Raw genomic sequence first — 16,062 nt, 5'->3', positions numbered from 1 at the left:
ACATAAACGACTTTATAAATTCATCAGATATATTACACAAAATCATTTTTGCAGATGACACAAATCTTTTTTTATCACATAAAAATCTTCAATTTCTCCAAAACACAGTTAATGAAGAATTAACTAAAGTGGACATTTGGCTCAAATGCAATAAACTATCTTTAAACATTAGTAAAACCCACTACATTATGTTCGGTTCTAACAGATCTCGGACAAATATTGAAACTGTACAGATAGAGATTTATGGAATTGGCATTGAAAGAGTACAGTACATAAAATTTTTAGGTATATATATTGATGAATTTTTATATTTTAAAAAACAGATTGATGAATTGACAAGTAAGTTATCAAAATATGTTGGATTATTTTATAAAATTCGACATTATCTCCCTCTCAAAGCTCTTATAACACTTTATCAAACTTTATTTGAACCACATATGAATTACTGCAATATTATATGGTGTAACACGTATCCTAGTTATCTCAATAAATTGATTGTTTTGCAAAAGAAAGTGATTCATGCTATAACCTGGTCTGAATATAATGCTCCCTCTGATCCTCTCTTTTATAGGCTTAAGCTTCTGAAGCTCACCAAGAGCAACATATTTCAGAATGCATGCATGATGTATAATGTAGTATATAAGCAAAATGAAAGACTTTGCCAACTAATCCCAATCACTTATCCAACTCATGAACATAACACAAGAAGAAAAAATCAGGTGAAGGGCAAAAAGCGTAAACTGAAATGTACTAATTTTAGCATTACATGCAAAGGCCCACAGTGTTGTGTGGGCCGCCAGAAGAGGAGGTACTGCTGGCCCACCACCAGAGGGCGCCCTGTCTGGAGTGCGGGCTCCAGGCACCAGAGGGTGCAGCTGCCTCACAGGAGCAGCTGGGGTGACAGCTGTCACGCATCACCTGCAACAGCTGTTACCAATCATCTGATCGGCAGGGGTACATCAGCAGGACGACGTCTCCACCTCTTTGCCGAGATATCGTTCTACCTAGAAGGTAACGTACTCAGCTGACTGTTTGACAGTGATCTTTTGTGACTTTTGTGCGACTCCTTTTCCAACGAGAGGTGGAGGTAGTTTTCCTGCCGTGCGGATTGCTGGGTGCAAACGCGCCCACATTTAATTGTTTTTTGTTCCTCGCCAGCAGTACCAGGTCCGACACGCGGAGGCAGTGGCCACCTGGGAGTTCGGGACTTGGCGGCTCTAGTATTCCCGGGGTCTGGTGGCGGAGGAAATCGTGTGGTTCCGGTTCTGCTTTGGACAGACGTCTCCTATCTTCGAGCCTGCCCACACAACACCTTTTGTGATTTGGCTTTTGTCTATTGTTGTAATCTGTTGTATTTGTTGTGCCCATTCACAACAGTAAAGTGTTGTTATTTGACCTCCTCCATTGTCCGTTCATTTGCGCCCCCTGTTGTGGGTCCGTGTACCTACACTCTCCCAACACACAGATCTGGAATGCAATTGACGATACAATACAAAACTCAGTATCGTTAAATATATTTAAGAAACTTTTGAAAAATGACTTGTTACTACATTATACTCAGGCTAGACCCTAATAGCAAATAATACAAAACGATGTGTATATAATGTACACAACAATGAAATTCAAATGTATTATAATTAAATGTCTTTGTACCTTGTCTTTTGATGCCTTTGACACGACTGTAAATGTAAGAAAAATTGCTGCCGCAAATAATCTTATGTGTTTGATGATGTACCTTTGTGAATATTATTGCAAAAATCAGTATGAGATTAGTTGATGGGATAAGTGCAATATAATGTCCAGATAATGTGGGATTGTATGAATGTGTGTGTGGGAGTGCTTAATGCATCCATAGGGTTTGGGGTGGTGGGGTGGGCTTTTCTTTTACTGTTGTATTGTAATATATCTTGTGCTCAGGACCCCTTTTATAAGCTAAGGTAGCTTCTTGGGAGATCCTTTTAACAAATTTCAAGAAAGCTTCCTCAAATGCTTACTTTCTGAAATGTAAATGAAATGTCTTTTCTTTGAAATATTTGTAAATAAATAAATTTGTAATTGTAATAGTGAAAATGCATCCAATAGATTACATATAATCAAAACAAGAGGAGGTACGTAAAGTAAGAATAGTAGTGTACCAACAAAAAAACCTTGGGGAGCCCCATATTTCAAGGTGGAAAATTCAGAGGCAGCATCATAACAGAAAATATATTACAATTGACCTGATAAGTACGGTACTTCAGGGCCACTGTAGTGATAAGTAATGTCACAGCCATGAAAGAACTTAACCAGAGATGGCAAACAAACAAACAAACAAACAAACAAATTCCTTGATTCTTTCCGGGAATATGCTGTGATCTGTCATATCAAATGCAACACTACAGTCTAATAATAATAATCACACAGATGTGGAATCCCCATCAATGGCAGATCATTCAATACTAATGAATGCAGTTTCCGTGGAATTTCGTGACCTAAAGCCTGGTATACACTGTAAGATTTCAGCATTCTTATACATTCACTGCAAGCCAAACTGTGTGACATGTATTTATTTAACCTAGGTAAGACTCCAGATTTGATGTATGGAGATTGTACAATATAACACTCATGGGAAACACTCAGAATGGAATGTCATCACGTCACCCAGACAACCAAGACAAGTGAAGAAGCAGCTTGTATTTGCTGACATGTCACACAAAATCTGTCAGTAGAGATTAAAGGTCATTTATGATAGCAGATTGGACAGACTGTATGTCTCTGGGGAGGGTGACTGCTTTTGTCAGCTGTTTAGAAACACATTCTGTTTCTTTTATAATGAAAGGACTGGGATGAAGTGCTACTGTTCAGCACATTGCCTGTACTTTTCTGTCAAAATAAACTAAATAAATATGACAGAGATGGTATTGCAACATTTCATACTGCTTTTCTAGACATAGGTCATAGAATTTTAAAGATAGCCTGGGAAAAACAGCAGACAATCTTTGGTCACAAGAGTGTGACAACAGGTGTCCTTGAACATGTCACACAGTACGACGTGAGACCGCTGTTTCAGCTCAGTGAACAACATAACACTACGTTCTTTCACTATGCTAATCTTTCATCTGTAACAGCTGATAATTGTATAGTGCATACTGTGCTTAAAACTGACTGTAAAGATGAAAAATAATATTTTCTGACAAAAACAACTGAATTTTGCAAATTAGAAACAGTTCTATAGTTTGTATCAACTCTGGATGCAAACAAAGTTTCTTCAAGGAAGTTTTTAAGTGCTGTTATTTTAAAGCTTGCTGGAAAATTCCAGCGGTGAGTGATAAATTTGTAACATAATGATATTGTTACACGATGTCGACTTGAGTAAACTAATTGGTTATATATTTAAATATTTTGTTCAGTGGCAAATATTGCTTAATCACACATAAACAGACAAACACATTCACCCCTACAGGCAATTTAAAGTTGCCAATTCACCTGACCTGCATGGCTTTAGAAATGGGAGGAAGCCGAAGCACCCAGATGGAACCCATGTGAACACAGGGAAAGCATGCGAACTCCATACAGAAAGGACAGGCGGGAAACCGTCCCAGGACCTTGTTGCTCTGAGGCAACAGTGCTAACCACTCATCCACAGTGCCTCCTCAAAGCTGACAATGATGTTACAAATAAACAAATATAAACCAGTCAATCACTGTACTTGAGAACCTGGAGGAAGTGAACTTTTTTGGTTTGTACTGAAAAACTAAATTAATGATTGTTTAAAATGACTGTGTTAGTTGTAGTGTGCAGTACCTGTTCCCATTACCATTTGTAGTTCATGTATTCATTCACATTATTCTTTACACTGATGCATCAATGCTCGTGCCTGCTGTGCGAAATGACTTCTGCAGCATGTTTCTCTCTGTACTAAGTTTTCAGTAGGAGACACACCCATCCCATTTGTGTGAGATGGGTGTGTAGCAGGAACTCTAGATTTCAAGGAGTAATAACATAAATAAACTGATAGCATGCCATTGTGGCTGTTCTCATAAATAAACTTGAGAGTGCACGATAAAGACTTCAAAACAGCTTGATTCCATCAGGAGGCAGATTTCTGCTTTTGAGCAGCACAGTGAAAGTTCTCTGAAAAGAGCTGGAACAAAAGGTATCCTTCATAATTATAGGATGAACTTTTGAGTTTCCACCCACATGCTGAATATTTATAGACTGAAGACTTTCTTTGTTATGTCAGTTTAATAGGGGACCATGTAGGTCGGAGGAGGGAACATGCTGCTTTTGGTTGAAGGTAGTCATCTTTGTTGAACCTCCACCCAATGCTCACAGATTGACTGTGAATGCCAGGTCAAAGCACAAGTTGCAAACACTGCACTCGGGCCAAAATCCTGATGATTTTAAAATAGCTTTGCAGTAAACAATGAAGCGAAAGAAGTCCCACTGTCCACGTAGTTATTTTGAGCTGGGCGGAGCGGTCTGCATTTCTGCTGCGTTATGAGACGAGGTGGGTTAGTTGTCCCAGAGGTGGAGAGGAAATTACACTAATAATCTGCTCTGGGACAAAACAAATAGAGTCGAGTCTCAGATGTAACTCTCATGCATACTAAAGCAAACAGTGAAGTGCATCTCATGGTAGCAATTTAAAGTGTAATGTTTGGCTGAGCTTAAATGAGTCTGGCAGGAGCTCTGTTGTGTCTGCATGAAAGCTGGACATTATAGTTAAAGTTGGGGTTTATCTCAGGGGGCTTGGTGTTCACTTTTTCTGGGTTAGTGCTGAGGCTCTCCAGGACGTGGGGGTGGTGGTGGGAAGTGAGCTACAGGGATCAGGGTCACTGGTATGCATGTTTGTGCAACAGTGGACTTTATACTAATGTGTACAACAGGAAAAAGTACAAGTCATCTGGAGAAAAAGAGGTCTTTTTTTTTTTACATATAGTTGTATGTAAAAGTTTGGGGACCCCTGATAATTTTCATGTTTTTCCTTTATAAATCATTGATTGTCTGGATCAGAAATTTCAGTTAAATATATCATATAGCAGACAAACACACTGATATTTGAGAAGTGAAATGAAGTTTATAGTATTTACAGAAAGTATGCAATAATTATTTAAACAAAATTAGGCAGGTGCATAAGTTTGGGCACCCTTGTCATTTTATTGATTTGAATACATTTAGCACTAATTACTGGAACACAAAATTGGTTTGGTAAGCTCACTGACCCTTGACCTCCTTACATAGGTGAATCCAATCATGAGAAAGGGTATTTAAGGTGGCCATTTGCAATTGTTTCCCCTCTTTGCATCTCTTCTAATGAGTGGCAACATGAGAGCCTCTAAACAACTCTCAAATGATCTGAAAACAAAGATTGTCCAACAACATGGTTTAGGGGAAGGATACAAAAAGCTATCTCAGAGATTTCAGCTGTCAGTTTCCACTGTGAGGAACATAGTGAGGAAATGGAAGACCACAGGCACCGTACTAGTTAAGGCCCGAAGTGACAGGTCAAAAAAAATCTCAGATAAGCTGAAGCGAAGGATGGTGAGACCAGTCATAGTCAACCCACAGACCTGCTCCAAAGACCTACAACATGATCTTGCTGCAGGTAGTGTCTCTGTGCATCATTCAACTATACAGCGCACTTTGCACAAGGAGATGTTGTAATGCAGAGGAAGCCTTTTCTGAAACTAAAATTGAGTTGTTTGGGCATAACAAGGGCCAGTATGCAGTGCTGAAAAAGAACACAGCATTCCAAGAAAAACACTTGCTACCTACAGTAAAATTTGGAGGTGGTTCCATCATGCTGTGGGGCTGTGTGGCCAGTGCAGGTACTGGGAATCTTGTTAACATTGAGGGTCACATGGATTCCAGTCATTATCAGCAGATTCTTGAGAACAATGTTCATGAATCACTCGACAAAGCTGAAGTTTCGCCAGGGCTGGATCTTTCAACAAGACAATGACCCTAAACACTGCTCAAAATCTACTAAGGGATTCATGCAGAGGAACAAATACAACATTCTAGAATGGCCATCTGAGTCCCCAGACCTGAATATTATTGAAAATCTGTGGTGTGATTTTAAGGGGGCTGTCCATGCTCTGTAACAGAGCAGCACTGTTTTAACTGCATTATATCTCCCACTGTGAACAAGCACATGCACGTGGACCTCTCTGCTTTTTCAGGCTGGCTGATCACACAGATGTATTTCTTATAGTTTTCACAGTGAGTTACATCGATGGTAACACAAAAGCGTGCAGAAAGCTGACCCAGCAGACTGTTGTTAACAGGCTGCATTCATGATAAATGTTCACATGCACTAAGTCTCCTCTCAGTGGCTGCTGCTTTTATTGTGACTGTATCAAAATGAACAGTTACGACTTAAAAACGAGTCATAACACAACATCACATTTATGTAAACTTTGCAATTAATCTGTGGCTCCATTCTTATGGAACCATTCTCTCCAGTCACTGAAGTACACAAAGTAATCCCGGTGTATCATTGGATGGTCACTAACAGGCTAAATTTAAGTAGTTTCTGTGCATTCTTTTTTGTTTCAAATAAATTTATGGCACATTCATAATGTATACAGTGTGTCAAATACAAACATTTTAGATTAATTTTACTAATCAACAATTCTGTATAGAGTCAGACCAGAAACAATGCTGAAAGATTTTCATTTTTGTCTTAGGACTTCAGGACACAAGGTCGGATGTGACCCCAAGTGGAAGAGGTTTGAGTGGTTGGTGTCCAGGATAAAGATGGCAATGTCATGGGGATGCTGTGTTCTATCTGTCAGCACCACAATCAGGCACAGTGGAACGGGCAGATGTAGTGGGCAAAGGATCCAGTGGTATGTCTGTCCAGCCCAGTCCCGCTCTACATCCAAGGGGACTGTGTGGAAAGGGTCAGCTCCATCAGGTTCCTGGGAGTGCAGCACTCTGACAGCCTCTCCTGGACTGGCAACACCACAGTGGTGGTGAAGAAAGCCCAGCAGCGACTCCACTTCCTGAGGGTGCTCAGGAGCAACAATCTGGAGGAGAAGCTACTGGTGTTGTTCTACAGAGCCACCATCGAGAGCATCCTGATGTACTGCATCACAGCGTGGTATGGGGGGTGCTCAGCAGCAGACAGGAGAGCGCTGCAGAGGGTGATCAAAACGGCTCAGGGGATCACTGGTTACTCTCTGCCCAGCCTGGAAGACATTGCCAGCTCTCGCTACCTCAGCAGAGCTGCCAGCATCAGCAAAGACACATCCCACCCCAACAACCACCTGCTTGACCTACTACCCTCTGGCCAACAGTATAGGTTAATCAATACTAGGAGAAACAGACTCAGGGACAGCTTTCTCCCCAGAGCGATCACTGCTTTGAACGAAAACAAATCACTCTAATCTGCACCTTTCAAGTTTCTTGTGCAATATCTGTAAACCATGTGCAATATTCCCGTGCAGTATGATTCCACTTGTATTCCAACTGTATGTATATAATTCTTGTTTTACATTTTACTTGGTCCACATTTTATTTTATTTGACTTTACCTTGTGTTTATATTAGTTGTACATATACTCTGAATAATTCACCATTAAAATTCACTATCTTTTATTTGGCTAAAAATGACTTGCACCACAGAAAGTACCTTTTTGGAGTTGCACTCAAATCTCGTTGCAATGCAAATTACAATGACAATAAAGGCGATTCTGATTCTGATATCTGAGAACTGACACTATTGCCAAACATTTTTTTGCAGCACAAACGGGCACTACAGAAAGACCAAGCCTGTCTGGCATCAGTGAGAAATGGAGGCATTGCCCAGGCATTTCAGTATGAGGTAAGAAGACAACATTTTTATGACTAGAATCAGACTATGACTAGAACAGGTATCTAGTTTGCTGATCATTTCTTATCTCCTGTGTTTCTAAAATTTTCCCTCCAGAGAGAAGCCCTCACCGAGGCTATGAAGACACCATACTTCCTGCCGAAGGAGGAACTAGTGTGTACAAGTTTTCATCACTCCTGGACTTTGCTAAAGACCATTTTAAATGTTATGTCTTTTCACATCTATCCCAGGGTGGTAATGCTTGGCTGGAGTACAAAGATGGCACCATTGTATGTGGCTTGCTATCACCACTCACTTAGTTTGTTGTTGTTTTTTCTGATTTTGTGACTTGTTGTATGGAATGTGTCACGGCACCTGGTGTATGATTGCCAGACTCTCATCGGCGTTTGTGCTTCTGTGGAGAATCTGGCTGTCCTTGGCTCTGGTGGATGGTCAGGGACGACGACGCCACCTTCCTTGGCGTTCATGCCTGACTTTCTGCACTGGCCACTTGGCATGTTACCTCAGCGTGAGCACCACAGGAGACGTAGGAAGAGAGGACTGCTCCTCTCTTCCTGCTCAGACTGTTCGGCTTCGACTGTACCTGGCTTTTTCCTGCAAACATGCTCCTAGGCATTTATTGGCTGGATTCTTCACACCATATGACTGCTACGATGTGTGGCATTCCCTAGCATTTTGCTATCAGTGGCTCTGGCTGGCTGCATGTCATGTCTTCCAGCAGGCTAACAGGTGCTCAGTTCGTGTGGTGCTGATCAACACTAGATCACTTACAAGTAAGACTTTCATTCTGAATGGCTTCTTCTCCACTTGTGCTCTCGACTTTCTCCTGTTAATGGAGATCTGGCTGAAACCAGGTGAGAATAGCACCTTTTCTGAGCTCCCCCACAGCTGTTCATTGTTCATCTCCCCACGAGCATCAGGATGAGGTGGTGGTCTGGCCACTGTTTTCAAGGAGAATTTTAAATGCCAATTATTACCTCCAAATGATTTCTGCACTTTTGAACTCCAGCTGCTTGTGGTGGAGTTTGCCTGTCCTGTGTCTGTGTTGTTGTTTATCATCCACCAAAATTTCATAAGGACTTTATCAAGTTTTCTGAGTTTTTCACAGATTTTATCCCAAAATATGACAAACCTTTGGTCTGTGGTGATTTTATTACTCATGTTTGTTGTCTATCTAATTATCGGCTGATAATTTTAAAAGCCTTTTGAACTCCTTTGGTCAAGTGGTAGATGGACCAACACATAATCTTGGACACACTTTGGACCTTGTTATCTCTCATGGGCTCTCAGTTTCCCTTCATGACATATCAAACATTGCTATTTCAGATCACTTTTCTGGTATTTTTGAATTTATTGCTCTTCTGTCTGCTGGTAAGCCACTTGTTCCCGCATATCGCTGCTGGTTGATCCCCTCCTTGACGGTGGGGGAATTTGCTGCTGCCTTCGTGGACTCTCATTTTTATGCCATGAATGGACTGGTTTCTCCACTGCTCCCAGAAAACATCCTCTCTTCTTTCCACTCCACATGCACAGTAATTTTGGACTCTGTTACACTGATGCGCTGCAAATCCAGGAAATCAAGATCCGATCCCTGGTTAAATGCCACGATCTGTGCCCTCAGGCAATGCTGCAGACAGGCAGAGAGAAGGTGGAAAAAGGATACAGGTCTCTGCAGGTCTCTCTGATATAATAAGGGACAGTCTAACTGACTATCAGAAGGCTCTGAAGGAGGCAAAGGCTTAATATCTGTCTCATATTATTTCCAGCAGTTGTCATCATCCCAGGGTGTTGTTTCAGACTATAAACTCAGTTGTGAATCCGTGTACCTCTGTTTTGATGGATGGTACAACCAAGACCTGTGAGCAATTTCTTCAGTTTTTCATTGACAAAGTTTCATCGGTCAGAAGAATCCTGATCAGAACTGTAATGTTGAACTGTCTGTTACTCGTGCACATTCTGCTGAGCAGTTTGAGCCCGTTTCTCTTGCATTCATCAGTGAGGTAGTGAAATACACAAAACCTACAGGTTGTCCTTTAGATATTGTTCAGCTATGGTGCTGAAGGAGGTTTTCTTAATACTGTTGGGGTGGGTCTACTAACTTTTATCAACACTTGTCTTACCTTAAGGTCTGTTCCAGCTGCTTTTATGTAACGGCTGAGTGGATCCTTGTGATTTGATTGGTGCTTCGTATGTCACATGACATAGATTAATTCATCCCATTTGTGTTGCATTGCATTCAGAGTGCGGCTTGGTTCCATTTAGAGTGCAATTTTGGTTCCATACGTTTGGTACCATTGCACTCTCACATGCACGTGCACATGCACGGCCGCATGCACACGTGTGCATGTGATCACGCATACACAAGTGCGCACGAGTATGCGTGCACGCGCAAGTGTGAGCATGCTCGTGCACGTGCATATGTGCCCATGCACGCACGCTCGTGTGCGCATACTCGTGCACGCGCATGTCGCAAAACGCGCGTGCCCGACCACGCATGCTTTTGCACCCACACGTGCGTGCAAGCGCACGCACACACAAAACCAATCCACTGTGCTGCCTGGAGGTTGTTAGCAGGAAGGGAGAACAAAAGCTGGACTCATTTTTTACGTGATTTTTTTAATTAATTTAATTATTTGCTGCACTGAGGAGGTATAGCTGGACCAAGCCGGTTGCGTGGGCGCGCGTGCGCACGGGACAGCAACATGATGATTTGATTGAGTTAACTGACGCTGCTACACACACACACACACACACACACACACACACACACACACACACACACACACACACACACACACACACACACACACACACACACACACACACACACACACACAATCCACTCCCCTGTAAGCCGTCTGGATGCATGAAGAGCTGCTAACATGAAACGCTGATGTGATTTTTGGCTGAACTGAGGAACTACACAAAGTATGTAAGTCCGAAGTCAGTGCACAGCATCACTGGACTACACGTCACAGTGGAACACCAAAATGTAAGTCCATTTTCTGTTGTTTATAAATTAATAAAATATCAAATGACAATGATCTATTTTAGCCGTTATATAAAACAAATAATGAATGTTTTTACATTCTTTCAATGGTACGTATATTTAATTCGGTGAAAGCTGGAACATACCATTCAATTAGTGCTTCGCCTCGTTGAATGGTATGTTCCAGCTTTCACCTCATGAAATATTTGTACCATTGAACTCATAAACATTCATTATTTGTATATTATAATGCTGTGGTTCACAGTCGTGGGCACAGTTCAGCTAATCCGATAGCAGATAAATATCGAAGCCAATGTTTTTGCTAGTGGATTAGCGTTTCACTTAAGTTTTAAAACCATCATCGAACCAATTATCTTCTGATAAATTTAGTTCCGATAACTTTTTTTTTGCTGGTAAAGTCAAAAACATTTGTAAACCCTAAAATCAAACTTTTTAGTCCATCTGCTGTGTGTTTATTTATGGTAGACTGGCTGTCACCAGTGGTGGGCACAACTAACCATGAAGTTAGCTTTGATAACAGCTAATAAGCTAACTAAAAAGTTATCTTTTGTAAAGCTAACCCAATAAACCACCCAAAAATTTATCGGAAGCTACAGCTAACCCATAACCGATAACTTTCAGCATTGCTTCCAATACACTTGCAACTACTAACAAGCTAATTTTGAGTTTTAACACCACAATCGCTTCAGGTAGCATCAAAGACAATGAGTGAGCACTTATGTTTTGCTAGAATGTCCTGTTTTTTACATATTTTGCAGCAGTGAAGCAATTGAGAGGAACTAAACTCAACTCTACATACACACAAAAACAAGCCATTATTCCTTAACCAAATACAACCGTGCCGCAGTGAAGCAGACGTCTTGGAAAATAAAGCAGTTCTGAGTTATGGTTTTGATTTAAAATCATCAAATTATTCCATTTGTACAAAGTTAAAATACAACACATATATTTTAATTTTAAATAATGCACTAATTCTTAAGTTTTGTAACAAACACAGACAGATGCCAAGAGGATTATGGGTAAATGAGCCTCAGATAAGACTGGTTGACTCATTCATTCTATGTAAAAACCAACACGGTAATGTGCGTGCGTAAAATATGCCTTTTTTATTTGTTAAAAAAAAGCCATTTGCAAAAAGTCAAAAAGTCAAGTTGTGATTTGACAACCGTCTGATATAATTGGGGTCAAACTACATACTGCCATGAACACTACTGGCCAGTAGATGGCATTAGAGACTGTGAAAACCTGCCAAAACAAAATTCCAGATAATCCGTATCTGCTACATTTAAGATGCGTGGAATTTAATAAATGCAAACTGAATTTCAGACATCTTATATATTTTACTCTGGAACAAAGACGACAGACAGTGTTTGACATAAGTAGGACTCTAAAGAGCAAACAGGAATCGATTGATTCCAATTGAAAATAATGGAGAAGCAACCTGGGCTTCTTCTGGCATTTTTCTGGCATGTCCACACTAAAACCTTCAAAATTAGTGCATTACTTTAAAAGTAAAACATATATTTGATATTTTCACTTTCTAAAACTTCAGACGTGACATTAATTTAAATAACTTGTCCGAAATTAGTTTGGTTAAAATTTTAACCATAACTTAAAATGTATACCTCTGGATGACTTGGGTGATATTGCCCATGTGTCAATATGGGATCAAAAGAAATGAGCTTTTTTTTTTTCTGGAACCAGTTTTCCTCTGCCTGCAGAGGATAGAGCGGTTTCTTCTGGAACCAGCTCTCCTCTGTTTGCAGAGGATAGAACTACACATCTACTACAAAACAGGTAGGTACTCTACTGATTTTAGACTTCATAAATGTTTATGATTGTTAAGGTTTGCTCACCACGCCTGCAAAAATATGTTAGCGGTCTAAGCTTTATCAGAAGGTAATTAGTCTGCTGATGGTTTTCAAAGTTATCTGAAAGCTAATCCGACAATGAAAACATTAGCTTTGAAAATTAGCGGTTAGCAGATTAGTGGAACTGTGCCCACCACTGGCTGTCGTTTGCTGACGACGTCATCATTAAGTCAACGGTCAACGCAGGTGGTCAACGCAGGGAGCATTGTGGGTACTGTAGTTCGGGTTCACTTTGGACGTCACAGTATTTCTGTCCCTTGGAAATCTGCTGCAAAACCCATCACACATCGTGCAAAAAGAATTATTTAAATATCTAAAGGACAATGGATTACTTCATTACATCTAAACAAATGACTATGGCTGCCAGGAGTTAAGGTTTTGTAAAATCTCAGCGATCATTCACCAGCCCGGTAGGTGGCGGTAAATGCACCACTGGATCCGAAAGAAGAAGAAGAAGAAGAAGTGTTATCGTCTGCTTGACACAAAAAGAAAACAGACTAATTTTAACATCATTTTATTTTATTTCTTTGTGGCTGATGGTATCACCAAGACTCGGTGAGAGAGAGGAGCTCTCACGGTGCAGCTGTGTACAGACTGGGATGTTTCTTCACCGTTTAGACTGTTTTGGATAATCTCAGGAGGATTATTTTTTCAGATGAATCCCACTGTAACTAACAGGTAAGAATTTATATTTACTATGTGTATTTTGCTCTGCCAATTAACACAAATTGATTAATACGAACTACAGGAGTGAACACATCATCCAGGAGCTACTACAGGTGCGTAACTGATCTCTGAATTTTTCACATTCAGTCCACGTATACTACCCGTACCTCTGAGTGGATTTTAAATCCTGCTTTTTGATCAAACTACAATGTACTTCCTCACCACAAACTAACTTAAACAGCTGATGTCAGACCAGCTGCAATCCAAAGACAGCACCTTGCTTTGGCCTGCAGGTGGATGAGACAACTGACATCACAACAGCGAAGGAATTGGTGCTGCTCATAGGGTAGGTCTTAAGTTTTTATAAGGACATTAAGTAAACAATGTAAGCCTGCCACCATAGATTAGTTGCAAGAAATGTTTGCTTTATTTTTGATGTTGCTTTTTTTCCAGGCTTATCACAAGAGGTGAGGTGGTTAACCATTTTGCTGGAATAATGGAGGTGGAGCCAGTTCTGCCATCCTGGTCTGGATATAGAAGAAGAGCCTGGATGTGCAGAAACTGATGGGATTTGGAAGCGATGGAGCACCTCACTCCCTCAATTTTGACACGTATGTTACCCGCCTGGCACAGTCTTGTTTTTTCCATTTGCATAATATTGCCCGTCTGCGCAGCATTGTGTCTCGGGCGGAGTTGGAGATGATCATTCATGCATTTGTGTCGTCACGTCTGGATTACTGTAACTCACTATTTTTTAGCCTTAGCAAGTCCTCTTTGGACCGCTTACAAACGGTTCAGAATGCAGCTGCAAGGCTGCTGACGAGGTCATCAAAGAGGTCACATATAACCCCAATCCTCTCCTCCTTGCAGTGGCTCCCCATCCATTTCAGACTCCAATTTAAAATTCTAGTACTGACTTTTAGAGCTCTGCATGGTCAAATGCCATCTTATATCACCGAGCTATTACATCCATATGTGACAAGCAGACCAGGGGAGACTGTGCTTTCGAGGTGGTGGCACCTAAAATGTGGAATGCACTGCCTTTGGACCTACGCTCCGTAGACTCTGTTGAAACATTTAAAGTGAAGCTAAAGACCCTTTTGTATAGGCTATGTTTCTGCTGCTTTTAATTTCTTTGTTCTTATGTGAAGCACTTTGTGATTTCTGTCTTGAAAGGTGCTATATAAATAAACCTTACTTACTTACTACACCTGTAATGACAGGTGGGTAGCAGTTAATTTCAAATAATGAGTGAGTTATTTATTACTGCATATATTATTAGTCACTTCACATTTTGAGCAGTGAGTCTTCTGCTGATTGTTTTTGTATTTTTCATTTTCATATATTGTTTATAATATAAATATATACTGCAATATAGTTCATATATTGCTCCTGATCCATTTTCAGGAGCAGTCAAGTTCATGTACTGTACTTTCATTTGTAGACTGCTACTGTAGTGAAGACTTTAGATTGTGTAGATGTAGCGTGGAGTGCAGATTTTAATGTAGCGTGTAGATTATGAATTGTGCAATAAATAACATTTTAAGAAGAATTTTTGTTGGCGATTTTCTTATGTCTCTTGTATAGTGTATTTAGAGAAGACTGAAGGTTGACGTTGCAGGAAATGGGCTACATTTGTACTTGAAACAGTCAACATGCTAGAGCTTCCTCTTCTGGAGGACCCATTTCCCAGAATTAAGCCAGGTGATTGACAAGTCAGGAGTAAAGCCTGACAATGACAAAGTAAAACCTGTCACAGAAGGTCCAGGATTTGAAACATGTCTTGGGGATGTTCACATATTTGGGAAAATATATCCCTCATCTGTCAACAATGGGCCAGCCATTGTATGAATGATTGAGATCCAATAACTAATGGACGTGGGACCACCCACAACAAGAGGTGTTTCAGTGTATCAGAGACATCTTGTCTACGTCTCCACTACTGAAGGTCTACGTATAATGTGAACTGACCTACAGCTGTTTCAGCAGACACCAGCAGCTATGGCATCGGAGGTGCCGCTGCAGCAACATGATGGAGACTGGAAACCAGTTGCATACTGTTCATACCGACTGTCAGATCCTGAAACCAGATATGCACAGATCGAAAAAGAATGTCTGGCAAGCGTCTGGGCGTGTGAGAAGTTTTAAAAGTGCCATGTTGGTCTTGAGAACTTTAAATTTCTTCCTGTTAAAAGGGAGTTTTTCCTTCCCACTGTTTCCAAGTGCTTGCTCACGTTTTGACCGTTGGGGTTTTTCCGTAATTATTGTATGGCCTTGCCTTACAATATAAAGCACCTTGGGGCAACTGTTTGTTGTGATTTGGTGCTATATAAATAAAACTGATTTGATTTGATTTGAAATTGGTCACTGATCACAAACCTTTAGTGCCACTGATTAATAAAAAAGGATCTGGATAATCTATGCGATGTCAGAGACGTGATTAGACTTATGAGGTTTAAGCCACTGCTGAATATGTACCAGACACAACCCTCGCTGTAGCTCATACACTCTTGTGCAGCCCAATGAAGAGTGCAACAGAGGTGAAAGACACTCATTCAGATGTAGAGTGTTACATTTCAGCCATTATCAGCAGCATGCCAGCTGCAGCACAGAAGATGGAGACCATAAGAGAGGCCACTGCAGCTGACAGCAATCTACAGATGATATACTGCAGGACATTAAGTCTGGATGAATATG

Source organism: Thalassophryne amazonica, chromosome 1 (assembly GCF_902500255.1).
Source record: "Thalassophryne amazonica chromosome 1, fThaAma1.1, whole genome shotgun sequence".
In the NCBI taxonomy this organism is placed as follows: Eukaryota; Metazoa; Chordata; class Actinopteri; order Batrachoidiformes; family Batrachoididae; genus Thalassophryne; species Thalassophryne amazonica.
This window is presented reverse-complemented; position numbering follows the sequence as displayed.